The sequence below is a fragment of the Urocitellus parryii genome, unplaced genomic scaffold (assembly GCF_045843805.1).
Source record: "Urocitellus parryii isolate mUroPar1 unplaced genomic scaffold, mUroPar1.hap1 Scaffold_49, whole genome shotgun sequence".
NCBI classification, from domain to species: domain Eukaryota; kingdom Metazoa; phylum Chordata; class Mammalia; order Rodentia; family Sciuridae; genus Urocitellus; species Urocitellus parryii.
This window is the reverse complement of record NW_027554054.1, coordinates 3423629-3451573: the sequence shown is the minus strand read 5'-3', so window position 1 is coordinate 3451573 and position 27945 is coordinate 3423629. Positions and strand designations below refer to the sequence as shown.

General features: G+C 36.8%; 2 non-coding genes and 1 pseudogene across 2 annotated transcripts; 1 reads left to right on the top strand and 2 right to left on the bottom strand.

The window, feature by feature from the left end:
• Nucleotides 1-8669: 8669 nt before the first annotated feature.
• Nucleotides 8670-10114, bottom strand: LOC144252665 (zinc finger protein 385B pseudogene; annotated as a pseudogene).
• Nucleotides 10115-13931: 3817 nt separating this feature from the next.
• On the top strand, nucleotides 13932-14038 carry LOC144252674 (U6 spliceosomal RNA). Its single transcript, XR_013343038.1, has one exon. It is a non-coding gene; the product is annotated as a U6 spliceosomal RNA (small nuclear RNA).
• A 6430-nt stretch (nucleotides 14039-20468) lies between these two features.
• On the bottom strand, nucleotides 20469-20593 carry LOC144252672 (U6atac minor spliceosomal RNA). The gene has a single exon (XR_013343036.1). It is a non-coding gene; the product is annotated as a U6atac minor spliceosomal RNA (small nuclear RNA).
• Between the last annotated feature and the right edge of the window lie 7352 nt (nucleotides 20594-27945).

The following is a 27945-nucleotide window of genomic DNA, read 5'->3' as shown; positions in this document are numbered from 1 at the left end:
TTCAAACCCTAGTAATCCCCAAAAATCTAGGGCATAGGTTATGGGGAAGGACCAGGAATTAAACCCAGGGGCACTTAATCACTGGGCCACATCCCCAGACTCCTTTTTACATTTTATTTTGAGACTGGATCCAAGTTGCTGAGGCTGGGTTTGAACCTGTGATCCTCCTGCCTCAACCTCCCAATATGCTGGGGTGGTGAGCACTGTGCCACTGCTCCCAGCTAGGGCCACTAATTTTTGTGTTTCATATATTTGCTTTCCTAATAGTTAGAAATTTTCAAATACTGACCTTTGGGTTCTCTTTAACTCAAAGCATTTTCCTCCAGCACTCAATTCTTCCCTCTTATGCTATTCTAATAAAATTAACCTTCCTAGCAAATTAGAAACTCTGATTCTTCTACATATTGTTTATTTTCTATTTTACTAACTAGACTACATGTTTCTTTGGGGTCTTTAGCACAATGTCTCATATACAGAAAATATTCTCAAATCTTATTAGTATTCCTTCTCCAATTCCTTTCACACATGTAAAGCTCAGTAATACCTTGATTATTCTTTTTTTCCTCCCATGAATAGCCTATTCTCTTAGAGTGGGAGAACATTGCCAAAAGTTAATAGACAGTCTATTAAAATATGCCTGGGGAAATAAATGACAAAAGTTTTCGGTACAATATAGCTGTTTCCTTACTCTCAAAATCTGAAGGTGGCAGAGGCAGGCCAGGTAGTTGGGATCTTGGATTGCCTTTGAAAACTCTGCCTTGTCAACTTGAAAGAGCAGAACTGACAGGTTCCTGAAGGGACAAATTAGACAGAATATTAAATCTTTGTTGGTGTTAATAACATAAGAAGAAATTTTAAAACGATCCATATTTTTCATCAAAATTCATTTAACTATTTTATTTCCTATTGTTTTACTAGGAATATTTCTAATGGCGAAGAAGAAGAAAATGAAGTGAAATGTTTGAATTTAATGATGATCTGATGCAAAAAAAATGTTTTTTTTTAATTTCCAATTTCACTAATAAGGGAGACAAAGATCACAGAATATTGCAAACCCTCTTCCCCTTTAATACTTAGGTTCAGAAAATATGAAAGAGTTCTTAAGTTTATCTATGGGAACTTAATTTAGCACAAGTCAAGACACTGTAAAAATGTATTGTTCTTAATATGATGAGCATGAATGAGAAACCTTCCTTAAGTTTAAAGTGTGCATGTGTGTGTCTGTGTCAAAAAGTAAAGATTGACAACACAGGAAAATCAAAAAGTTTAAATGTGAGGGAGAGGGTGAACAGGACAGGATGGATTAGAAATTCTCAAACTCCTACTTATAGTATTGAGTTCTTTTTTGTTTTTGACCAAATTAGCATGACTTATTTTACAATTCCTAAATCAGAAATTAAAATATAAGCTGCTATATAAAAAATCATATCCTGCAAATGCACACATTAAAGTTAAGCCCTGCCTTTAACTCTTTCTTGAAGCCTGAAATCCACAAGCTCATTTACACAATGCATTACTAATAAAGGTAAAAATGTATAAGCATTCAAACATGTTGGGTACTATATAGACATGATCAGACTCATTCTAAGAAAACTTACAAATTTCAAATAGACTATATTAGAGCACCATAACAGTAGAAATGAAAGTCACCAAAGAATATAAACATAAAACTGTAGAAATACAGACTTAGAAGAAATCATAGACACCATGGACCACTTTCACATTCATTCAACCTGTTCATCCATTATCTCCATGAGAGATCTTCCCTAATGATCCCATCTAAAACAGCTGCCCCATCACACTTTATTCCTGTACGCTGACTTGTTTTTCCCCACAGCTGTTACCACTGTAAACCATTATTCTACACAGCTGCACTTGCTTATTATTTGCCTTCAGACTAAAACAAACTCCAGGAGGGCAGAAGCTCTGTCATTTTTGTTAATCCCATAACCTAGACACACATGGTGTGTATTCAGTAAACATGTCATGAATATAAATGATGAAAGTGAAGCCCAGAGAGGTTAAAGGATTTCCTCTAGATCACAGAGCCAGCAGCAAGCATGGTCCTTATTGATAACCCTGTCTACTATAATCTTGCCTTGTTGGTCTTTCCAGAACCACTTCTCCACAAAAGCAGTCTGTTTTAGCACATGATTCTACTTAACGGATTTTGCCCTCTCTCTCTGCCAAAGAAAATACATGTTACAAAAAGAGGTGAGGGGGGGTTAACTGGATAGCATTTTAACTTCAAGTACTTTACAAACAAAAACTGTACTCAAATTTCCTAAGCATATAGGACTAGCCCCTAAAACAGGCACAACCAATAACAGTTCTTTAAGTTCCTCCTGAAATTAAGTGTGTGTTTTATAACTTTTTTTTTAATATATAAACTTCTACAAATTTCTCATTATATCAGTTTTATTTTTTTTTAATTTTATTATTTTTAGAGAGGGGGGGAGAGAGAGAGAGAGAGAGAGAGAGAGAGAGAGAGAAAATTTCAATGTTTATTTTTTAGTCTTCGGCGGACACAACATCTTTGTTTGTAGATGAGCGTGCTACCGCTGGAGCCACATCCCCAGGCCTGTGCTTTATAACTTTTAAGAACCAGCACTGAAAACCAACTTACCAACTCAGAATGGCCTGTAAAGTATCAACTCACTTTCATTCTTCTCAGGGCCCACAATAGCTCACCTCTGGATATATTTTATCTGGCAGATTATGTAAGGCAAGTAATTAATACTGAAGCCTCTTTAGCTCCTTTAAAAATACATGCCAGTCTCACAAAACATGGAACATAAAATTAACTCTTGGCAAGTTTTAGATTCTGAGAACCGGAACCATCTGCAAACCAAGACTGGACCACAATTACCTAGGTCCTTCATTCAAAATCCATGAAACTAAACGAAACACAGGAGCGGTGAAAAAGAAGAAAAGGCCAGAAAAAAAGACATTCACATACAAAAAAAAGGGAGTTGATATTTCTAACACTATTGCCCAACATCAGTCTCTCACTGAAAGCCAAGGCCCCAGGGACACAACTTGGGCTGTCTTCTTGGATCACTTTCCTTGCAGAAAGAGAAATCAACTACCAATACCTTTGGCAGATAACGTGTCCAGACCTAGGATGGGACACGGTAGGACAGCATGTTTTGCTCAGTGTCTCTCAAAACTACTGTCAGCCCAATTAGTAAAGTAAAAGGGACGCCCTAAGATGTAGCATGGCAGGAGCGTGGAAATGAGACTGGGAGTTAAGAGTGGGAAGCAGCAGAGGAAAAGGCGCGGGGAGGGTCAACAACGCATCCAGAGCTGGAGTGAGAACCCGGGTGGAAGAAGTGGGGTTAGCGAAAGCCAAAGGTGAAGGGAAGAAGGGGATGAGGTTCTGGGTGGGATGGTGGCGAGCCAAGGGGGAAGGGACCCGTCGCCGGCTGCAGCAGCCTCCGCCAGAGGCCGGAACCCCTTAGCACCGCCGGCGCCCGCCGGGGTGGTTGTTGCTGAAGAAGACGCACGGACCTGCCTTGCTTGGCCATGGCGGCCGCAGAAACCCAGGGAGCTGCCCAGGCGCCCAGCAGCTGAGGCAACGGAGGCAGCCAGAAGCACCTCCCACTACCTCCGCAGCTCCCCGCCCACATCCCAGTCAGCAGGGAGCAGTCGCTTGGGCGCTGGGCCAGCCTAGCCCATGACGGGCCGAAAGTGGGTCAACTGCGGCTGCGCCCCAGTCCAGCGCCTGCTGGGAAATGTAGTCGCGGGGCGGGGCGCGGGAGGCCAGCAGGCTGCGCCTGGGCTGGGCGTGGCCGAGGTCCTGCTCCGCCCCATCTCCACCGAGGGGACTTGGAAGCGCCCCACCCGGGTTTCTTCTAGGTCTGGGCTAGGCGGCGCTGTGCCCCGCGCCCGCGGATGTCCATCCAGGGGCCTTGGAAGCGCCCAGCGCGGGTTTCCTCCACGTATGGGCTACGCGGAGCCGTGCCCCGCGCCCGCCCCGGGGCAGAAGCTGCAGAAGTTCATGGTGGGCGCTCCCTGTTGTACGCACACTCACACACGGAAGTATCACGCTAACATATCAGCCAGAGTTGCACATCTTTTAGAGCTTCCTGATCATTTTGTTTTTAAAAATAAAAAAGCTGAAAGCAAGCTGTACTGTCCACCTGCAGGACGTTGGTCCTCCCACCGGCCGCACTCCGTCCTCTCGTTAGCCCCTACGTCGGGAGTTTCTCGGTACTCCAAGACCTTCCACTCGCCCACTCCGTGTCGTCGTCGCCGTGGCGCTTGCCTTTTTACCCGAGGGGCTCAAACCTGTTGCCTGATGAGTTTTCATTTACAGGAAACTCTGGTCATCTCTTCCCTGAGACAACACAGCGGCTTCCTGGGGCTTGTTCCCATTTCTAGTTTGTTGAGGTCTCCAGAAAAACTCTTTCATCTGAAGTACATTTCCCTTTGTAGTAATCCTGCAGTGAATCCTGTAAATGTTTCAGATATCAAGTAACATGTAGCATGGCAGGAGAGTGGAAATGAGACATGCTATATGTTTTTTCGGTCTCATTTCTCCTATCATCCCCCACTCCCCGAGATGTTTGCTCAATTCAGTAGAGCAGATATTTTGATTTGTCAGTTATATCCCGTGCCCTGGAGCTGTAAAGATAGATGACACAGTTCAGAGTTCCTATCATCAGAGATTGAGATTTTATACACACAGAAACACACACACACACACACACACACACACACATACACACACACAATGCCTTGAAACTACACTGACATTATTATTACCCTATATAAACTTATGATTACACTACTGGTGTGACTCAGCACCATATACAGCCAAAGGAATGAGAAGTTATCCTCCATATGTGTTCAATATGTCAAAATGCACCCTATTGTCATACATAGCTAATTAAAACAATTAATTAAAAAACTACACTATGTGAAAGAACAAAGTCCCTGTCTGCTCCAGACCAGATCTCCCTTGGGTATCTAGGGACCTCTCCTTTCTCACTTGTCAGGTTCCCAGTTTCTTCCACATTTCACTTGCATACTAGCAACACTATCAATCTACCAAAGGCACACCCAAGTCCATTCCTTTTAAATGGACGTTTTGTAAATGTTTTTCTTTTCTGAATACCTTGATATTATTATATTACTAAAAAACCTCACTACAACGAAGGGACAAAGGAAGGAAAAACACTTAAGGATTGAAAATGAAATTATTGGGCACTGATTTCTTCAACCTACAAAGTTACTTGTAATCCTCTGTTACATAGGATGATCTTTTGGGATATCAGAACTGATGTCCATGGAGAGGGGGAACGTAAAAATATAGGGTGATGAGTGATATGTAAGGGAAGGACATCCTGTCCTTGTCCTCTCTGGCCTCCCCCTCTTCCCATGGATACTTGTGCAAAGAACAGGAAACACATTATATCTGGTCTAGTTGCAAATAAAGATGGCAAGCTCTAGCTTCTCTGTTATTGAATGTTTCCGTTTTGTGAATTTATCCTTTAGTACAATAAGAAGTTGATCAGGGCCTGGTGTATTCCCTGTGTCATAAATTATTTTGGATGCTAAGTGTCCTTTGAGATACAACCCAGTTTTCTCATTTACAACTCAAATAACAAAAGTCCAAAGAAATTGATTCTTGTCCACAATGATTTCCTGCCTGCTAATTCAGGGATTTTTTTGTTAATTAACAGGTTGACTCTTCTCATTTGATCTACCAGAGTACCAAGGAGACAATTATTCAATAACCACTTTTTTTTTTAATCTGAGGGGTTTAAGTAATCTTACAGGTTTGAATATTAGCTGTTTTTCTCTAATGTAGACGGGTGCTGATTCATCCTTCAACTCAATTCATAACAGACTATGAAACATAATTAAATTGAGATAACCTGGACTACCATATATATGCAAAAAGCACTGTTTTGATTCGTGGTTTAACTTTATTACCTTTTTTTCCTTTTCAAGAATTTATTTATACTCAAGATAATGTTGATGATTTATGTCATGAGAATATCATTCAATTTACCAAAATATTAAAAGTGGTTATAGTAGAAATGGGATTATGGAGCAATTTTCACTTGTTCAAAATCTTTCATATATGGTTATATTTCTTTTTAGTAACAAAAAATACTTTTAAATAGGAGAACTGCCCTTGTAGTTCTTTTGCCTCAAATTGCTTTAAGATAATAAGATACATGCATTCCCAAATTTCCTCCTAAATGAATCAACTTCTAAAATTATTCATTTTTTTAGTAGTGAACTTACTAGTGTTTCCCCTGCCCCACTTTGTGCTTTTCTGTTTTTCATATTTTCTATATTAATTATGAATTACTAAAATTATTTTATTGAATATAACATATATACAGAAAAAGCCAATGAACTTTGACAAATTCAACATATCCATATAACCACTATTCAAATCATGACATACAACATTATAGGCATCCCAGAAGCTTCCTCTCAATGTACATTCTCAGTTATAACAGCAAAAATGTCTCTTGAATTCCAGGGAAATATCCTTTAAAAGTTAATGCCAAAAATGACATAGCATTTGTAATTAGTCAAAGTTAAACTTTATTTTACTCTCTACTTAATTTTCCAGATTTGGAAACCTTGAGCAAATGAGATTTTTTTCATCCTTGATTATTTTGTTTTTAATATGGTAATATCAGTTACACTACAAAGTAACAGTGAGATTATATGAGAGATGAAATGTAAATCCCTTTGCATAGTGCCTAGCATATGGTAAATACTAATAATGGCTATATTTTAATACAATTCAGAATATTGACTAAAATGATGCATATAAAAAGCAGGCCTTGAGCTGGGCAAGGTGGCACATTCCTGTAATCCCAGCTACTTCTGAGGCTGAGGCAGGAGGATTACAAAGTTTGAGGTCAGCCTGGAGAGTTTAGCAAATTTGTCTCAAAATTGCCTAAGCAATTTGTCTAAAAATTAAAAACAAAAAACAGGCCCTGATAAATATGAGGGGTTCGATTATTGTTCTTTTTACTTTCTCATCCCTCTTCCCCTATTCAGAATTTTAATGTAGTAGAGTTAAAATAATCTTATAAACAAAACAAAATTAATGCCTAAGTCTAACATTTAAGACCTCATAGTGTGGTTGATTTTCTGGTCTTTTCCTTTATAATGAAGTCTAAATAATATAAAAATAGTGTTCCCTAAGAACACAGAGTTAAAACCAGATTGAAGTGAAAAATGTAAAATACTAAAAGTTTATTTTGATAATAGGAATATTTTCTACTTTTTGTTATATATGTGTATGTGTTGTGGGATGACCATTATAGTTCTATAAAATGACAATACATCTGCTTTTCTGTGTGTTTGTGTGTGTGTGTGTGTGTATGTGTGTGTGTTTCATTAAAATGAGTGGTTATTTTTTTTCAAGTGGTTTTATTTTATTTTATTTTATTTATTTTTGATGCTTTTATTGAAAAGGTACATTTAAAAAATACACAGACATTTTACCATTTACAGATTGCAGATATCAATACTCTAAAAGAGTTCACTATTTTATTGTTTTATGATACTTTTTGCCCCTGTATCACAAATATTCTAGTCTTGTTGATACCAACTTCGAAAGGGGGGCATGGGAGGATGACCTGCAACATATTCAGTGAACAGAAAGACAAATTGTTCAATTATAAATTTTATATCTTCTGTACATTATTGCATTAGGGAGCCACAAAATTATGTAGCATCATTACAAATGAAAACAGGTTAAAAATGAAGATAATTACGTAGAAATACATGGATTCATTGTCTTCTTGCAGAATGCACAGGAGGTGTCAAAATGTACAATTTAGGAAGCTCTTTTTGTGTTTGTATATATTTGCTTAGCAACTCAAACCAGTGAGGAAGCTACAAAATAAGTTAGACAAAAATAGCAAACAGGTAGTAATTATAGCTATGTTATATGGCTTTCTATTTTGTTTAAATATCTCCAAATAAAATATGAAATAAAGAAAATACATTATCTTTTGTTCTCTTAACGAGAAATTCAAAGCTATTTTGCTTCCTAACATTTACACAGCAACTAAAGATGTTGAATTCAGACAAGAGATACAATCTAGTACTACACAGGATACAACAGTACTTGGGTCTAAAACAGTACACAATCCCTGTCGAGAGTACACCAAAAAGAAAACGTGATCCGTTGGTAAGATGGTATTCACAAGTAAGCACTTGTGTTCTATTTTTCTTTCACACTAGAATATGCCCAGTTGGATTCCAGAGCTATTTACAGACATCTGAGGAAGATCCTAGTTTTCAAGTCTGTCAGGAAAATATTCCATATTGTTCTAAGCCAGATTATACCCATGGGAAAACAGAGACTGTTTTTCTTTTTCTTTACTTTCTGACTGTACATTTTCAAGAACCCAGATTTCTCAGATACACCAATTAAATGGGGTCGAGTTGGGGAGGGAAGAGGGAACCTGTGCTGCTCACATTCCAAAATGATTTGATCGGTCCATAAAAGCACTCTTGAATCTAGTGATTTGTTTTTCACTGAAGCTGGGGTTTCAGGTGGTAGGCTGCATTTTGTGGGTAGGTGGGATACTTACTGTTACACAAAATGCTCAAGTTGCTGAAATCCTTTTGGCTTGGCTTTTCGACTTTCCTACTGGCCTGGCTGGTCTTGGGGCTTGCAGATGTCAGTATGGGGCAAACAGGATGGAGGCCGGAGTGGCACAGATGGGCCCGTGCCCTGGCCTCAGGAGAGCTGGAGGGATGGCTGGAGCCTGGAAGAGCGAGGAAGATGGCCGGGGTGGCAGTGACAGTGCAGAGGACACAGCCGCTGCTGCTGCCAGGGGTGAGGACAGGAAGGCTGGGGCCAAAGGTTTCATCATATCTTTCTGGAATGCAAGTTTTGCTGTTAAAATGCTTGGGCTCTGCTGGAGTTTGTTGTAAGGGCTGTATTTCAGCTTCAGTGGCTTCCCTGCAACTCGGTCTTTATGCCTCTGGCTAGAAATGTGCTGTTTGAGTTGAATTTCCGAGTTAACATGAACATCACAGATTTCACAATGAAATGTCTTGTTCTGTAGTCCTGACCCCTTATTGCCATTCTGCAACTTTAATCTTGATCCAGGTCTAGGATAGGACTTAATTGGACCAGCTCCATTACAAGCCTCAACCATGGTCTTGTGTTTAGATCCTGTGTTGTGTGCCTCTAGCTATGACAGGGAGTTCACAGCCACTTTGCATAGTGAACAATAAAGCAATTTTTTGGCTTTCTTTTCTTTGGATTCAGCAACAGACCCTGGTGCTCCATTTGTGCTTTTGGAGGGCGAAGTGGCTGTCCCAGGTGGCAGGGCAGTTGTGCCAGATTTGAGGAGAAATGAGCCACTTTCAGAGCATGATGGCTGACTGAAACTATTGGCTTTCAGCTTTCCTTTATCTTCTGATTTGTCAGAGCTGTTGCCTGTGATTGGAGTGATGGAGCAGCTGGGATTAGCCTTTGCGCTGTCCTTGGAAGAAACCATTTTGGGTTTATTTTTGTTGCCTCTAGTGCTTTGACCTTCATGGCATGTTTACTTCCTTTGTAGTGGGCCTCGACCTGGCTATCTGAGTTAAAGCGAAGCTGACAGACATTACAAGAAATAACTTTTTTCTTCTTTGGGGGAATGGATACTCCAAATGTGTGGTTAATGACTGCTTTTTGCACAGGATCCATTGTGTTAAAATTTGGAAAGAGCCCAATATCCAAACTACCATCCACTGGAAAAGACATAAATGGTTTGATATCCAGTGAAGGCTGCATCATCAGAGTAGGAGTGCGCACAAGAGCAGGAAGGGTAGTAGTATGGCATGAACTGCCTGTGCTGGTGTTGGGGCTGGGGCTGACCAGCAGTGTCCCCGAGCTCTGGGCTGGAAGCGGGGGCTGCCCATCGCTCAGCTGCTTCACTCGTTTGGGATGGGATTTGCCGTTGTAATGGACCTGGGCCTGGGCTGCAGAGTTCAGCTGGATGTTGCACACCTCACAGAAGGAGAACAGAATTTTCTTTTTCTCTTTACTTAACTAGTCCTCAGGCCTGTCGGTCTTAATCCCCCTTTCTTCAAAGCACCGTAGAAAAGCTGCCATATTCATAATTCCATCTTCAAGATGGTACTTCATACACTGGGTTGTGTTCTAAAACCCCCTTTTTAAGTCGGTTGATGGGAAATTGTGCATATTTTCTTATAGATTTAGAAAAACAAATTGCTTTTAGGTTTCCAGATCAGCCCATAAACATCAATTTAATCTTCGATGAACTTGAAACGTAGACCATCTCGGCGCGCCGGCCGCAGGCACGTAGGGCAGTGGCTCCTCCAGCCTGGAAGCTGTTGCTCGCGCTCCAGCGGTTGCGGCCGTCCCGCCAGGGCTGCCCTGAAGCTCCGCGCAGACGCTCTCCCGAGATCTGCTGCAGCCCCGGACGGTAGCTACCGTGACAGCCGCGGCGGTGGCGACGGCGACGGCGACAGCTGGGCGCAGCGCGGCCCCGGAACTGTCCAACTCTTTCGGGAGTGGGGCTCAGACGCCCGGCCGCGGCCCCGGCGCTGAGCGCCTGTGCGCCCGGCCTCGCCCAGGTGAGCCGCGTGTGCCCTGAGCCCGCCGGGCGCGCCCTGCCCGCACCAGCTGCCCGCCGGGCTCCCTTGTCTGGCCGAGGACCCCCGGGTTTAGACGCTCCAACGCCATTCCCGCGCGCCGATGGTGGTGACGGTTGACCAAGGAGAGACTTGCAAGGCACACACACTAAAGCGATGAGGCGGGACTGTTCGGGGCTGGTTGACACTGTAGAGCCTCCCGCAGCAGCGCTGCCTTAAATCCCGCCTTGCCAGGCCCGCGCGCACAGGTAGGGAGAGCAGGCGCCGCTGACCAGGGGTCTCACCCAGGGCGCAGCTTCGGGGCTCAGGTCCTTGAAGAAATGCTTGGCGATGACAGAGGTCCCCAAACCCGGATGCCAAGCCTCGCAGAGGGCGGATGTTTCATGTATTAGGTAAACCAGAGTGAAACTCTCTTCTTGGAGATGAGCAGACCAACTATTTGTTTTTTCTCTTTGACCAGCTCTCTGCTCGCTGACCACACGGAGCAGCCTGGGCGTTTATGGATGAGCCGGGAAGGCCCGGAGAGCCGAGGCATCGCAGCCTTGCTTGGACCTGAAACCCTCGTGGGCGGGGAGAGGGCTCATTTCCTCAAGTGATTTTAAATGACCAGTTATTTGAGTCTTTGAGAATTTACCCAAAGAAAAACTTCAAATTGAACTTGACAGTTCTTTCAAATTTCTGAGCAGAAAAAAAGGGGAACAGCTGGAGCTAAGAGAGAGGTCGCCCCAAGGGTGAAGAGAATTTGGGGGAAGAACAAGTGATAACCCATTGTCTAGGCTCCTCTGCTACCATCTGGCTTCTTGGCAATCTCTCTCCCTTTTCCCGACTGCTTACCTGCTTCTGCATCTGACTTCCCTTAGACTCCAGCCAAACCTACTGCCTAGATCTGAAGTCTGCTAATGGCTTGGTTGGGAAAACAGCCAATAATAAGTTAGAAATGAAGGAAATCTATCATTTGAAACTCTCTTTGAGTCCAAGAACTAAATCTACATCATAGGCTTGTGATATGATGGGAAAATAGCCTCTGTTAGTTGTTGTTATTATTACTATTATTATTTTCTCTTCGATGAGTATGGTTGAGGTTAAGGAGCTGCCTAATTTTAAAATTATTTTATTAATTATGTTTAATAAGTTTATGAAAATTAAATTTGATTTTAAATTAAAACTAATTTTATCATAATTGATAATCTGAGAAATAAATACTTCAAATCCAAAATCAGGATTACTTTAATAAATTTAAATAACACAGAAAAGACCAAATTGATTACACAGTTCTGAAACTGTAGCAAGACTTCTCTTGGAATATTAATGGTGATCAAATTCTATTTTTCTAAGCAAAGACTGGGTTTTGACATATTCAAAACCACATACAAAACCACATTCTAGTTTTCTCCCCTTCAACTCCATCTCTTGTTTCTCTACCCCTTTTCCCTTTTAAAATTTCCAGTGAATGAAAATTCTACTCAACAAATATTGTTTTTTTTAATAACTAAAGTGTCCCCATTTCTAAGCTAAGAACTGAATTTCAAACAATTATATAACCTTCACTCTCTAAAAATAACTCTGTGTGTGTGTGGGGGGGGGTGTGCGTGTCTGTGTGTGTGTGTGTAAGAACATTTTTGAACACTGGCTATTCCTGCCAAGAATGCAACTGAAATACACTGGCTTCTAGGTATAGCCACTTTCTCAGCAGAAGACACACAATCTTCATTTAGGTGTGAATAACTCAGAACAGCACCACCTCTCCAAACTCCTGTTAGACTGCTTCTCAAAAGAATTAAAATGTGATATACTTTTGCACATTATTTTTTTACAAACCTGACAGGGGAAAAATATCTGGACTTTGTGCCAGAAAACAAAGAAAAATGAAGTTAATGTCTGTTTAAGTTTTTGAAGACACATGCTTTACTTAGATTTTTTTAAAACAGGATTTAATATATTTTGAATGTACTACAACTCTATTCTGCAGGCTCTCCATAGGGTACTATTATTGTTCAATATGTGTTATATTACTTGTTCTTGTTCTCTAAAATGGAAAATTCTACCATTATCTATGTTATCTCCTTTTCCAGATTTCCCCTCAGCAGCAGGACATAAAGTAACAAGAGTAGGAGAGTGGGACTGGTTTGAACCAGCTAATCCAGACTTTCCCATGAACTCACAATGTTTAATATGACCAATAAGCTGACTGCATTCAAATTTAGCCAATACATATAAATTTACTAGGGAAAACAAGACAATTTAAATAAAATGATTCTTAGTATTTGGCAATATCCAAATTAATGCTGCAACATTAATTAAAAATTAATTCTTCCTTAATTTTTTTAAAAAGGAAGAGGGCAGAATGGAGTTTTAAAGCAGAGTTCAAATACTCAGAGGAAGAAAAGTATGATGAAAGAAACCAAATATTGCTGACACAAAAAGTAATAACAATTATTTTATAGTTAATATTTATTGAACATGTACTAAGAAGAGCATTTCATGTGTTTTAATTCAAACTTTACAATGTCCCCATAAGGTAAATTCGATCTTTATTGGACATCTAAGGATACTAACACATGGCCATAGATACCAGAAGGCAGGGGCCAGGTTATGTAGGACCTTGAGAATTGTGTTGAGGAGTTGGTCTTTATCTAAGGTAACCAGCTGAAGAGTTTTTAATAAGGTGTCAAATTTTAATATATGTCATTTGATTTTGTGTGTAGAAAACAGCAAATCCAGAGCTACTCTATGAGATAAACAGTATTATTGTTCTTATTTTGCAGAAACAGAAACTGAGGCAAAAAACCAAACAAACAAGTGACTTACCAGTGTTATACAAGTTGTGACATAGCTGCATTCCTACCCAGGCTGAGCCTACCATCCACAGCTATATTTTTACTTCTTCACCTATAATGGGAGTTTTATCCTGATAAAATCATCTTAAATTGAAAACATCATAAGTCAGAAATGTATGAATATACCTAACCTACCGAACATCCTAGCTTAGCAACAGGGTACACTGTAGAGACATGGTTGTGTTTCCTCTTAGTAGCACGAGGCTCAACTGAAGCTGACCAGGAGCAGCAGTTCACAGCCACTACTCAACATGGAGAGAGACTATCCTATGGCTATTCCTCACCTGGGAAAAGACTAAAATGCAAAATTTGAAGTATGATGCTTACTGAATGTGTAGCACTCTTGCTTGTACCATCATAAAGTCAAAAAAGTTTAAGATGAAACATTGTTAAGTCAAGAATCATCTGTACTGCAAATGAGCATGGGGAACTGGAGTAGGGTAGTAACAGTAATAATAAAGACACATGGAAGGATTTGGTAAGATATTGAGACTTGTGCCCACTTCGGCGGCATATACACTAAAATTGGAGTCACACAGAGAAGATTAGCACAGCCCAAGTGCAAGAATGACATGTGAATTTGTGAAGCATTCCATGTTTTTAAAAAATTTATTGAGATCTGGTGATATATTAAGCACAGTGAGTGAGAAGGCCGGAATTGTAAGTGATGATATGCTTATGTCTTAAGCAAAATGAGAATTTAGCTGTTGAGTGGGAGATCATGGTCACAGAAGCAGGTTTTAGGTAAGGAGATGAAGAGTTCAATCTTAAATTAACCAAGTTTGAGGAGTTTCTGAGACAACTAACAGGTTATTTAAGATGTAAATGTGGCTGGGTATGGTGGCACATACATGTAATCCCAGCAGCTCAGGAGGCTGAGGCAGTAGGATCACGAGTTCAAAGTCAGCAATTTCAACTTAGCAAGGTACTAAATAACTGAGCAAGACCCTGTATCTAAATAAAATATAAAAAATGGCTGAGGATGTGGCTCAGTGGTAAAGAAACCCAGGGTTCAATGTCTGCTATAAAAAAAAAAAAAAAAGATGACAACAAAAAAGTAAATCTTAAGGGCTCCTGATAACCTTTAAAAAGAACATTTTGTCCTCTTGCATGCCATATTTCATACCATTCCTTCCTTTTTACTACCATCTGTGATTGTTTTATTCCATCTCCTGCCAGAATGTAAGGCTATTATGATAGATTTTTTGTTTGACCACTATATTCCCAACATCTGTCATACATTATTTGTCCAATGAATGAATAAAAGACAGCCTTGGAGAATCATATCACAAAATTTTTTGATAAAGCGGAATACAAGTTCTCCTTATTCATGTGTCCAGTGTGAATAAAAGCACTGTCATAAGGCAATCCATTTGAGGAGCGGGTGGCTTACTAGGGATTGAACCTAGAGGCTCTTAACCACTAGGCCAGCACTTTTTATTTTGAGATAGTGTCTTACTGAGTTATTTAGAGTCTCACTAAGTTGCTGAGTTGACTTTGAACTCACAATCCTCCTGCCTCAGCTTCCAGATCCACTGGGATTACAGGTGTGAGCCACCACACCCAGCTCCATTTTTATTTTACAGTTTAGGAAACTTTTTTAATATTTATTTTTTAGTTATAGGTGGACACAATGTCTTCATTTTACTTTATGTGGTGCTGAGGATGGAACCCAGAGCCTCACATATGCCAGGCAAGCTCTCTACCTCTGAGCCACAACCCCAGCCCCAGGAAACTCATTTTTAAGTGTTTTCCAAATTACAGTGACATACTGACCTGTTTATGCAGGTGGGCTATCCTGGACCTCCTACGTAAAAATTAATGATCACATGGTTCTTTTAAAACCTGAGTTCCTCTAAATCACTTGGCTTAAATGAACATCAGTTTGTCATTGTCCTTGACATTCTCTACCCTTCTCCACCTCCTATGTATACACACTGGGGTTCACAGTATTTAAAACAGTACTATCAAAAATTTAGTATTCACTAAAAACAGGCCAAACTCATTAACTTTTCTACTTGCTGCTCAACTAAAATGCCATTAAAAAAATATAACACTGCGTTATATCAAAATATATGGCAATGTAAAAGGTCTCCTTTATATTATTTTCTTGGAGTTTGGAAAAGAGTGACCCAGTTTCATTTTCAAATCTGTTTATTCAAAAAAATTACATTCTAAAGATTCAACAATCTATCAAAATTCAAGTCTGTTTTTTTTTTTTTTTTGTCCCTGGTAGGACTAGAAAACGGTCATATTTTTATAACCCTTTTAGGAAATCTATCCTAAAAAAATAATACACAAAGTTTGACTTTTCAAAAGTCAAATGCAACATTACTTATTGAAATGTAAAAACTGGAAACAAAGTGTACATGTACAGGATATTGATAATGGCACATCCAACATTAAGTAGCCAGCCATCAAAATGTCATTGATAAATCCCTCTTATATTTTCAGAGTAGTAGTATGGGGGAAATGCTTATAAAATAAATAGAGGAAAGCAAGATACAACATCCACTATGTAGGATGATTGCAACTATGGAAATAAATAAAGTCAAATATTAACATTTGTTCTGGTTGGTGGGTTCTGGGAATTTTTCCAAAATTTTGCTGAATGTAAACTTAATGATTGAAATAAATTAATTCATAACAAGATATAAAATTGACTTTCCTTTTTCCTCTGAGTCTCTTTATATGCTCATTGGACAAGATTAAAGCCCTTGCTGGGCATAGTAGCACTATCCTGTAATCCCAGCAACTCCAGAGGCTGAAGCAAGTAGATCCCCAGTTCAAGGTTGCCTCAGCAACCTCAGCAAAAATACTCAGCAACTTAACAAGACCCTGACTCAAAATTAAAAATAAAAAGGGCTGACAATACAGCTCAGTGGTAAAAACCCCTGGATTCAATCCCCAGTACCAACCAACCAACCAACCAACCAACAAAAAGATTAAAGCCCTTTTTTTCACAAACAAAACAAAAGCCATTTTTCTCTCTAACTTGAAATAATTTGAAATGAAGAAAGAGGTAAAGAAAATAGTCAAAAACAAAGGAAAAAGAAAGGAAGAAAGTATCAATAATGGAAGTTAGAATACTCGAAGAAGTCCACTTAAATTTTATGGATTCTTTGACTAGAATTGACAGTAGTGGGGTAGGTATGAGAACATACTGAGGTAGAAAGCCATGAGTTCCAATGACAGAGACAGAGAATTGTGGATATCAGACAAAGGGTGTAAACAAATTCCTCTTTGGGAAAAGAATAGAGTAAATGGGAAAGAAAGAGTAGTTGTAACTTGTCACTGGTAGACATGATTATCACATGCTTGCTTAGGATAAATTTTATAAAAACCTGGGATAGTTATGATTGATATATAAAATTCTTACTTAAGTAAAATTCTGTGAGCTGTATAAGAAAGAACTAGAGATGAACTTATAATGACTAAATCAGGTTTTTAAAATAACCCATCTGATGGAAAGTATTAAGGAAAGAAATTTATTTATAGCTATACTTTAGTCATTTCTTACACAAACATAAAAATTCCAATTAAGAATGAAGAAAATGTGTAGCTGGTTATGGTGGCATAGGTTGGTAATCCCACTGACTCTGGAGGCTGAGGCAGGAGGACTGCAAGTTCAAGATCAGCCTCAGAAATTTAGTGACACACTGTCTCAAAATAAAAAAAAAATTAAAATAATTATTTAAAGAGGTGGGGGTGCGGTTCAGTGGTTAAACATCCCTGACTTCAATCCCTGATACCCACCCCCCCCAAATGTGAGGAATAGTAATGCATATAATTAAATAGTTATTTCATAAATTAAATGTTTTGGAAATTGGCTAATTATATCCATCATTCAGTATTGTTTGAACGGAAGACATAATGAATATAAAGTGTCTAACACAAGTCTGGCATTCAACAGAAATGGAAGCTTTTATCTTATTTATTTTTATGTAGTGCTTAGGATTGAACTCAGGGCCTCATGCTTGCTAGGCAAGTGCTCTACCACTGAGCAATAGCCCCAGCCAAGAAATGGCAGCTTTTATTGATAGTTAATGATCTGCAATATTTCTTTTGCAACTTCATTTATTTATTTATTTTATGTGGCTGAGGATCAAACCCAGTGCCTCACATGTGCTAGGAAAGCTCTCTACCACTAAGTCACATCCCAAGCCCCATGATCTGGAATACTTTATAATTTCTGTGCCTGCATGAAATATTTGATGTTTTATGCTGTCATACTGTAACAAAAATTTTACACACATGTAAAGACTATTTATCAAACTTAATATTATTATTATTTGCCAATATTAAAGGATTATTCAAAGATTCACTCTTGATAAAAATAAGCAGATAACTATGAAGACAGATGTACTTTTTAGATACATAAAAGATCAAAGAAAAAATACCTATGGGGCTGGGGATGTGGCTCAAGCGGTAGCGCGCTCGCCTGGCATACGTGCGGCCCGGGTTCGATCCTCAGCACCACATACCAACAAAGATGTTGTGTCCGCCGAGAACTAAAAAATAAATATTAAAAATTCTCTCTCTCTCTCTCTCTCTCTCTCTCTCTCTCTCTCTCTCTCTAAAAAAAAATACCTAGTAAATTTTCCACTCATTTTGTAGATGTGGTCCTGTATTTTATCCCTGTGACTAGTAGAATCTATTCAGAACAGGAACACCTGACTTCAGAGCTTATTTTTCTCTAGATAAATTGAGAAGCCAAACTTATAATATTGATTAATGAGAACTTGGAAAGCAAACAGAAGATACTTTATTGCTTATGCTATTTAAACTACTTAGATCATGCTTCAGAATTCACTGGCTATAATGCTGCTTCTTCTTTTAGCTATATGACACTGGATGTTTATAATCTAAATAGATATGATTTTTTGGGTTGTAAAAATCTCATGGGCTGGGGAAATATTAATAAATACAAAGCATCAAAAAGAATTTCCTTTGATAGTTGATTGTAGATAATTAGAATTTAAGTTATCAATGGCTTAAAAATATTTAGAGAAAGAATAAAGATGTACTAACAGAGAGAGAGAGAAAGAAAAGGAGAGAGGCAGGGAGGAGGGGAAGAGAGACATTACTAAGATATGATGCAGTCTACCCTGAAAAGGGTAATGATGGAAAAAGTTTGAGAGATACCAAGAACAGCAAAAAATAGCCAAGGCAGAAATAAATATATAAATAGATGACTGAAAAGGAGATATGTGTACACATGCATGTGTGCAAAAAAATGAGACTAGAAGACAGTCTTGCAGTGCCTTAAAAAGTTAAATATAAAGTTACTATTTGAGTCAGCACTTCCACTCCTAGGGATATACTCAAAAGATTAAAACATGTATCCAGCTGGGCATGGTGGTGTGCACCTGTAATCCTAGTGACTCAGGAGGCTGAGGCAGGAGGATAGAAATTTCAAGACCAACCTCAGCAATTTAGTGAGGCCCTGAGGACTTAGTGAGATGCTGCTTCAAAATAAAACATATAAAAGGCTGGGGATATGGCTAAGTAGTTAAGCACCACTGGATTCAATCTCCAGTACCCAAAACAACAAAAAAAATATGTATATATAAGTATACAAATATATATACACACACATACACACACACACACACAATAACTGGTACATAATTATTCAGAACATCATATTCATAACAGGCAAAAAGTGAAAGTAACCAAATGTCCTTCAACTCATAAAATATATCAGTTGATGATAAAATGTGGCATATATACAATGGAATATTATTCAGCCATAAAAAGGAATGGATTACTGATTCACACTACAACATGGATGAGCCTTGAAATATTTTGCACAGATAAAAAAAACAGTCACAAAAGACCACATATTATATGATTTCATTTATATGAAATACCACTGTAGAAAATTTATAGAGACAGAAAGTAGATTAGCAGTTGCCTAAGGCTGATGGGAATTGGAAAATTGTGAGATGACAGGTAAAAAATATGGAGTTTCTTTTGGGAGTAATTAAAATGTTCAAAATTGACTATAGTGAGAGTTGTACTATCCTGTGATTATAATAAAACAACTGAATTGTACACTTTAAATAGAGGAATTTTATAATATGTGAAGTCATTTTATAGCCTTGGACAGCTTTATTCAGATTACAAATGTTTTTTATTATACCAAGGCTTTTAAAAGATAGAATAAGTAGCTGGCTTTTTAAAAAATTAGAATCTAAGGCTAAACACAGTGCAGGTGTAGCTCAGTGGTAGAATGCTTGTCTAGTGTGCTTAAGGCCCTGTTCAATGTCAGTACCACACAAATACATACACACACACACACATACACACACACACAGGCAAATGAATCTTATTAATGAATATAACATTCATTAGGAGGGTACCATCAAATAAATGAATAAATATATTAATTTGACAGCAACATTTTTAGACTTACCTTTATATTGAGTGATATGATTCCAAAAGGGTAAATTTTCTTTTTCCTTTCTTTTGGTACTACAGATTGAACCCAAGGGCACTTAACCACTGAGCATATCCCCAGCCCTTTTTATATTTTTTATTTTGAAGCATAGTCTCACTAAGTTGCTGAGGCTTCTTTGAATTTGCAATTCTCCTGTCTCAGCCTCCGGAGCCACTGCATGAATTTTCAATTCTTGAATTTGTTTTATCCTTGATTTTTTAAAGTTTGTTTTTCAGTGCATTATAGTTATACATAAAAGGAGAGTTCATTCTGACATATTCATAAAAGAAGTAACATAGTTTTCTCCATTTCAATCCTAATACTCCTTACCTCTTCCCTTTCGTTTGCTTTCTCTCTGGTTCCCTTCCTCTTTTCTATTGGTCTTCCTTCTATGGTCTTATTTTTCACTTGATGCATTATAGTTACATATAAATTGGAATGCACTGTGATATATTCATAAATGTCCCTAGAATAATTTGGTTAACTACATTCCCCAGTTCTTCCCCTTCCCCTTGCCTCCTTCCTCCCCAATGTGTCCCCCTACCTGCAAAGCACACTTCTACTCTTCCAAAGTCCCTTCTATTTTTCTGAAAAAATAATGGTTAGATGTCATAGAAGAAAGTGGCAATGTCTTAATCTAATGCCTACTGTCTGGCCCAATGTCTCTTCCATCCTTGTCAAGGGAGTTATAACCTTTTATCCTGTCATTCAACACTATCACTCAATTGCTTTTTAAAAAATTTTTGGTTGTAGATGGACACAATATCTTTATTTATGTATTTATTTATTTTTATGTGGTGCTGAGAATTGAAGCCTCACATGCACTAGGCAAGTGCTCTATCACTGAGCCGCAATCCCAGCCCTCAACTTTTTCTTAATTATCTCATTTGCAAATACTCTTTCTCTTAAAAATTTTTCACAGGAAACTGGAAAGGTAGTAGAGGTTTTTGAAAATCTATTGCAGGACTGGAGTTGATACTCAGTGAAAAAGCATAAGCTTTAGCATGTACAAGGTCCACAAAGCCCTGAACAGAGGAAAAGAGGGAAAGAAAAGGAGAAGAAAGAAAAAATGAAAAGAAAGGAAGTCCATTGCAATAACTCCCTTCTAAAAATCTATAGTCTAGAACTATGATAGCAGAAGAGAAAAATGAACAGATGAATGTAAAAGACAAATTCATTTGATCTGATGATTAATGATTCACAGATTATGGGGAGAAAGAAAAAGAGGCAATTACTAATATATGCATGGAAGGAGTGTCAAAATTGAGAAAGTTAGAGACAACTGTTTTAGAGAAATTGATAAATTTAGTTGAAATTAGTAATAAATTAATATATAGGTTATTTTGGTAGAAAATTTATCACTGACAGTATGGCATGTTAGAAAAATCAATATAATTTTATGTGTATTTTTATTTTACTACTGTGAACTTCATAAAGATGAGTTCTAAATCTAATTCATTGTTTAATCCCAGCACTTATCTTACTGCCTTTAATAGTTAAAATAATTTTCAGTTGAGTCAACTCAACTGAAACTGGTAGAGCGCTTGCCTAGCAAGTACGAAGCACTAGGTTCGATCCTCAGCACCACATAAAAATAAACAAATAAAATAAAGATATTGTGTCCAACTACATCTAAAAAAATTTTTTAAAAATCTAATGGACATATGTATTTTTCCTCAGTCTTAAAGGATATATTCCCAGAAAATTTAAAACTCAGTATGTTGAAATGTCATCAGTAATTCATTTAGAATTTCTGCTCATAAAAATAATCAATTCAGAGGGGGGATAGTAGAGAATAGGACAGACAGCAGAATACATCAGACACTAGAAAGGCAATATGTCAATCAATGGAAGGGAAACTGATGTGATACAGCAATTTGTATACGGGGTAAAAGCGGGAGTTCATAATCCACGTCAATCAACCGTGTTATATGATGTATTAAGAACTATGTAATGTTATGAACGACCAATAAAAAAAATAATAATAATAATCAATTCAATGCATTATGTTACTAACATAAGCAAATATATTATGCTTTCAGACAGTAATTGCTCCTTAGTAAACTTACTGTTGAAAATGCCTATGTCCAATATCAAATAAGATTTATGTCTAATACAGATCTTCATTTTGGAGTAATGGCTTTTTATTAAAAATACTTACTGTTCTGTTTTTCACCAAGAGCAACCAATGTTTCAAGAACTTTAATTCCCTCTTGAACAGCCAAAAGTTCATTGTTACTGGCTGGTCTGTTTCTTTCAACAGCTTTTAGCTTTTCAACCACTATGGGGGCTAATGAATGGATGTAGGGAGTTGAAAGGGCATGGTTGGAATGCTGGAAGACTGAGAGGAGAAGCTGGTAACATTTGGCTTGAACCTATGTAAGGAGATCATTCAATCAATTAACACATGATAGTTCTTATCTGCTCTACAATCACATTACATCTTAATATGTATGTAATACAGCACAATGAAAATATAAATGTTATTTTCCATATAAGAGAAATGAAAGAGAGTAATGGAACTTTCTTTCAATAAGCTAACTGAATAAACCTCTCAAAAAAATCGGAATCTCTCAAAATAATTCTTTATACCAATTTAAGTTTTGTAGCCATAGAAAATAAAGTCTCACTGGCTTTTAGATTAGAAAAAACTTCATATGAATAATTATTTTTTAAAAAAGGAAGAAGGAAAGGAAGAAAAGTTGTAAGTATTGGGGGAAAATAGTGGAATAAAATTGTTTCAGCAATTTGTAGAATACAAATTGCCAAACTTCACTGACATCAGAAATACCTGGGGAGCATTTTAAAAATACAGATTCCTGAGTCACAACTCTGAAGACCCTGATTCAGGGAGCTAGGGAGCCAGGAATGTTCCTAAGTTGTTTTATTTTTCCTGATACACAGAAGATTTGATAATCATAACTTAAGACTTCACCACTGTAAAATAATAAAACATGTTTTCTAAACAAACAAGTTTTGAATAGGCTTATTAAAACATGTAATAATAAATTTATCCATTAATGTAGTGAGTATCATTTAAATAAATATTGGAAACCCTGAAAATCTCTCCTAATATGGCCGAGAACTAATCAAAGATATTAGAGAATTTCTGCATATTTAAGTAAACATACAAATGTGTTTCCTTTATAGTTAAACCCAGTGATATTTTCTAGTTTTTCCATTTAAAACTCTTACTGTAAATATTTAGGTTTTCCTTATATATAACACATTTTAGTGAATCAACCAGATATTCTCCTGATAAAGTGGAATGTTTGCTTAGGTGTAACTTACCCATGGGTCACATGAATTTAATGCATTTTTAAATGTGTTCATGCAGCCATTCTGTAATGACTGAACTCCTATTATTTCACTACAGCAGACCACAGGAAGAGTGCAATTGCTGTCAGCATGCTAACTTCATCAGGTGTGGACACAGAATCTTCTGAAAATGAAAAATGGAAAAAAAGTGCCATTTCCAAAACTTTTGGAAATTTAATCTTCAACAACTCTCTCCTGCTCCTAACATTAATCAAAGTTTATCAAGAAAATAAATTAAAATGTTACCATTTTGAAACATGTAATTATAAATAATTCAGGCAAAAAGGATACTAAAACCACTGTGTGCAAGTTATATAGACAGCAACCAATTAAGGTAGTTTCAAAATATCTCCCCATTGATTCCTTGTTAGTTGTAAAAGGGAGAAATGACAACTGTATAGTGGAGAAACAAGGCAGATACGATCTTAACGAAGTCATTAAAGTTAAGATTCCCAATAATGAGACAAAGCAACATTATATGCTTTCTTATATAATGCTCTGAGAAGACATAACAATATTTATATAGTATTTTTCCAAAAATGCATAAAAGTAAAGAAAAAAATAGATAACTCAAAATTCTGAAACATTCTACAAAAGTAGATGGCCTGCACTCTTCAAAAATATTAATGTCATGGGGCTGGGATTGTGGCTCAGCAGTAGAGTGCTCGCCTACCACATGGATCCTCAGCACTACATAAAAAACAAGTGGATAAATAAATAAAAAACGAAGGTATTGTGTCCAACTACAACTTAAAAACAAACAAACAAAAAAACATTAATGTCACAAAAGATTAAGCCTGAGGAACTATCCCAGATTAAAGAAAACTAAAGAAATATGACAACTAAGGAAAAGAAAAAGTTTTATAAAAGTCATGATTAGGACATTTAAAATATGCATATGAATGATAACAGCATTTTATCAATGTTAAATTGCCTAAATTTTATAATTCTTCTATTATCATGTAAGGAATGTTCTTGTTCTTAGGAAATCTGTGAAGTATTTAAAGAGTCATGATGACTTCAACATATTTTCAAATGGTTCAGCAAAATTAATAATAAAGGTACAGAAGCTGAGGTTGTTGCTTAGTGGCAGAATACTGGCCTCCCACATGTAAGTCACTGAGTTTTATCCTTAGCACTGCATAAAAATAAATAAACAAAATAAAGATATTGTATCAGTGTATAACTAAATTTTTTTTAAAAAAAATAAAGGTATAAGGGTTATGTGGATAATAATAAATCCTTGAGGCAAAATGTTAACTGGTGAATCTAGGAGGAGGGTATATTGGTGTTTTCTACACTTGAAATTAAGTTTGACTGGCTGGGGATGTGGCCCAAGCAGTAGCACACTCGCCTGGCATGTGTGCAGCCCGGGTTCGATCCTCAGCACCACATACAAACAAAGATGTTGGGTCCACCTAAAATTTAAAAAATATATATTAAAATTCTCTCTCTCTCTCTCTCTCTAAAAAAAAAATTCAGTTTGAAATTTATTTCAAAAATCAAAGGATTAAAAGTGAAAAAAATGTTTTGCAGCATTCTTGATGGGATTTATGTACATGTGTATGTATGTCCACATAAATACGCATACACATATTTCAAAATAAAATATCTCAGCTCTTAGAGTAAAGAAGTAGGGTTTCCAAATGGAAATTCTTCATTATATATTTTTTTCTTAAGCAAGAAATAAGGGGGCTGGGGATATGGCTCAAACTGTAGCGCACTCGCCTGGCATGCTTACGGCCCGGGTTCCATCCTCAGCACCACATAAAAACCAAGGTGCTGTGTCTGCCGAAAACAAAAAATAAATATTAAAAAATTCTCTCTCTCTCTCTCTCTCTCTCTCTCTCTCTCTCTCTCTCTCTCTCTCTGTCTCTCTCTCCTTTCTCTCTCTATCTTTAAAAAAAGGATTAAGGGAATTGCTAGCCTTATACTATATCAATATTCCCATGGCTTTGATCCTTCATTCATAAGTATAACTCCTGTGAGTTCAGCTCTGGACAGAATATCTTAGGCAAGTTAATTGTATTATCAGACCTTCAAATTCACTTCATATAATGAACCAGCTTGATAAAATAGCAAACACTTTCTGTTAATGTTGACAATTTAGGTCTGGGGTTGTGGTTCAGTGGTACAGTATTTGCCTAGCACATGTGAGGCACTGGGTTTGACCCTCAGAACCGTATAAAATTAAACTTAAAAAAATAAATAAATAAAGGCATTGTATCCCTCTACAACTAAAAAAATTTTTTTTTAATTGACAATTTAGGGTTCGTGCTGCAGCTCAGTGGTAGAGTGCCTGCCTCACATGTGTGAGGCACTGGGTTCAATCTTCAGCACAACATAGAAAAAATAAAATAAAAAATAAAGATATTGTAGGGCTAGGGCTGGGGCTTAGTGATAGAGTGTCTAGCACATGCGAGGCACTGGATTTGATCCTCAGCACCACTTAAAAATAAAATAAAATAAGGGTATTGTGTCCAACTACATTATATATATATATATATATATATATATATATATATATATGTGTGTGTGTGTGTGTGTGTGTGTGTTTGTGTATATATATATTCTAGATATGTTCAACAAAATTAAAACTAAACTACTTATAACAAATTCTTAAGCATTTCTTCTTCCTGATATTTCTATTTATCTATCAATCTGCACATACATTCATATATGAGGCATTTAATCTTTTTAAGTTTGTTAAAATCTATGTTAAGATGCAAAATATTAACACTTTATAAAGCTAAAATAATTTCAGTTACATTAATATAACTAAAGTTTTTCCCTTATACATGATTTTTTTTAAAAAAATCACATTCTAAATATCTGTACATTATTCAAAATATAAAAAGCATATGGAAAAGAAAATAAGAAAATAAAACTTGTAATTCTACCATCCAGTGACAGTTTAGGTTTAATTTCTAGGTTTTGACTTAATTTCTTCTGGTCTAAGTTAATTATATATATATGTTTTCTTAAAAATATGATATATAACAGATAAAATGGACATATAATTCAAACTAATATATCATCATGAATAATTTTTCCCACTGACAAATATATTTATAACACATTTTATTATTGTAAAATAAATGTATTGATGATAAATAATTTTGAATTTAATTTTTTAATTAACAAGGCCAAAGAGTATGCATTCTCTGTGTGTGGTACTATGGATTAAATTTAGTGCCTCATGCATGCTAATCAATTGTTCTACCACTGAGCAACATATAGCCCCAAGTATGCATTTTCTTTCTTTTTACTTTTTTTAATTGGTATCGGGAATTTAACCTACTTTATCACTGAGCCACATCCCCAGTCCTTTTTATTTTAAAATCTGAGACAGGGTCTCACTAAGCTGTTCGGGGCCTCACTAAGTCACTGAAGCTGGTCTCAAACTGGCAATCCTGTGTTAGCCTCTCTAGTCATTGGGATTACAGGCGTGCACCACCACTTTTACCTAATGTGCCTTCTTTCCTTTGTTCTTTCTTCTATTGGTTATTAATTCTCTTATAAGACCTCTTTATTTGTTAATAGAATAAACAGTGGCATAGATATTATTATTAGTTTTTCAGATACTTTTCAATGTAAGATGCTTTGATGTCTACATAGGCCAATATATCAGTCTATGTATATGTATATTTCCTCTGCAGTATCTCTCACTGACTTATAGTTAGTCTTTTGCCATTCTGCCAAAAAAAGCTCATCTGTATTTTCTTTGTTTTCTTATTTTAAACATTTTATATTACCATTTAAATTTATCTCATGTTTATTTTAAATCATGATATAAGATGAAGGGATAATGAGAATTTATTTCTCAAACAGTTAATTGGTACACCCATTTGAAGAATCATAAATAAATCATATTTATTGTTTATTTGCTTAAAATACATGTGTCTTCTATAGAAATCTCTTCTGTTCTACTGTCCCATCCACTGATTCCTGGGCTACTAAACATTTTTAAATTATGTGGAATTTTTGTATTAGGCAACAGGACAAATCTTTCCTTATTATTCTTTTTTTTAGTTCTTCTACATTTTCTTTATGGCCAAAAAAGAAAAAAACTTGAGAGAAAAAGCCAAACACAGAAGAAAATGGACAAAAACATGACTAAGGATTTCCCTCCAAATGAAACACAAACATGAAAAATACTTATATTCATTAGGAAAATGAGAAGTAACAATTAAAGCAACATGATAGGACATATTAGCCATCATATAACAAAATTTGGAAACCAAATAATACCAAGTATTGGTCAGGATATGGGGAAACAAAGATCATCTTATGCTGCTGATGTGAGTGATAATTCACTTGGCTACTTTGGAGAACAATTTGGAGATGTCTGATAAAATGGAATTTAATATATGCCATCAATTCCACTTATAGATATATACCCTAGAAAATTTCTCACAGCACACATGCAAAATCAATCCATGTTTGCTAAAGCAACGTTTTTATTTGGGAGAAACTAAAAACAGCAAAAATATCCATTGACAGGAATGAATAATTGAACAAATAAATGTGATGTAAAGCTACATAGGAGTTAAGAATGAATGAAGGTTTTATTTATCTACATTAATAGAACCAAAAATTAATTACAGAAGGAAAAAAAGTAGAATGGGATATTATAACATTACTTATGTAAATTAAATAGTACAAAAATATATATCATTCATGGTTACTTATCTTACTTTCTATATAATGCATATATACATATATATAAACTAAGTATATTTGTTAGAA